Genomic DNA, 1,608 nt, shown 5'->3' with positions numbered 1-1,608 from the left:
TAACACGTTATATTAAGTTTTATTTAGAAAATGTGTATAATACAGGAAACCTCAAAGCGCTGCTTTCTGGAGTCATCGACCATCGTGTGGCTGCAGTACAGCCACACTGCCAGCAGAGGACGCCCACGTTCTCAATGAATGAAGCTTTGAGTAATGAACCATTTTTCAACACAATTGTCCAGAAGGGTTCAAAGCCTCATGAAGCCTCATTTGGACACCTGGTGCCACCACGCTGTTGTACTCCAAAGTCACTGCTTACCACCACATCAGTGAGCTGTAGACAGCCCATCCTAATGCTCTTCTGATCATGGCTGGGGACTTCAACCATCCAGATCCAAGACTGTGTTTCCCAAAATGCACCAACATATAGACTTTCCAACCCAGGTAAGAAACATACTGGATGTTGTTTATACTATCCAGAGAAGAGCCTTTCCCCTGAGACATCTTGGTCGCGAGACTTCGACATCACCCTGGACACGGAGCCCCCACAAAATTGCGTGCTGAGACCCCTACTCTTCACCCTGATGACCCACAACTGCATACCGGCGCACAGCTTCAATCTGTTCATAAAGTTTGTGGCCGACACCACTGTAGTGGGCTTCATCAGTGTCAAGGATGAGACACATTACAGGAGTAATGCAGGTGGTGCAGCACCAACCACCCTTCTCTGAATGTGGAGAAGACCAAAGAGCTAATTGTTGACTTCAAGAGAGAACACACCCACCATGTTCCTCACAACATTAATAAGGAGGAGGTGAGCAGCACCAAGTTCCTGGGGGTGTACAGGTCAGAGGATCTCTTCTGGACCAGAAACACATCACTGGTCATGGAGGCACAACTTCTATACAAATTCAATGTTCACTCGTGCGCTGTTTTGCCCTACAATACTCAGTTCCTATAACAATAGCCTCCTTTGTGCTCTATGTAGATTAGGGCTGCTGTTGTAAATTTGTTTTTTTTCTCTCTCAGGTTTGATTGCATGTAAATTTCTTGTTTAGTATTATTATTAATGGGTTTGAGAAAAATGCAATTTCAGTTTTGTACAGTACAAATGGAGCGGAACCGACAATAAAGTTGACTTTGAACTTCATATTCACTCCTTTTGAGCCATCCAGACTTAGACTTTAGGTTCTTACATAGCGATCGTTATTTACTGCATACCACTGCTGTGCTTTATCTCAAACTCACAGACTGAGGACCGAAACTGACATTCAGTTTTTTGTAGTATAAAGCATCCCCACACAAATCTCCCAAAGATCTGGGGAGTTTTCATGGTTTTATTATCTCCACAGTTGACTGTCAATTAGCTTCGTGTGAGTTTAGTCTTCACTTCATCCTGATGTAGTTCAAAATGCAGGGGCTTGACTTTTAATTTGAAAGAGTCTGATCGATCCAGACATATTGTAAGGTCGATCACGTCTGGGGAGGTTGACCGTTGTTTTGCATTTGTAGATGATCCTTCTGTTTTGTCACAAAGCTTTGGAAACAGCTACAACCCTCCACCGACTGATGTTTTCCTCAGCTCTTCTGAGGATTTTGTCAGTGTCTTTGAGACGCAGTCACCAACTTCAAGCTTCTGAAAATGGAGGACTTTCACACACCACATCA

Source organism: Antennarius striatus, chromosome 3 (genome assembly GCF_040054535.1).
Source record: "Antennarius striatus isolate MH-2024 chromosome 3, ASM4005453v1, whole genome shotgun sequence".
NCBI lineage: Eukaryota > Metazoa > Chordata > Actinopteri > Lophiiformes > Antennariidae > Antennarius > Antennarius striatus.
The sequence above is the reverse complement of the archived record's forward strand: the minus strand, read 5'-3'. Positions refer to the sequence as shown.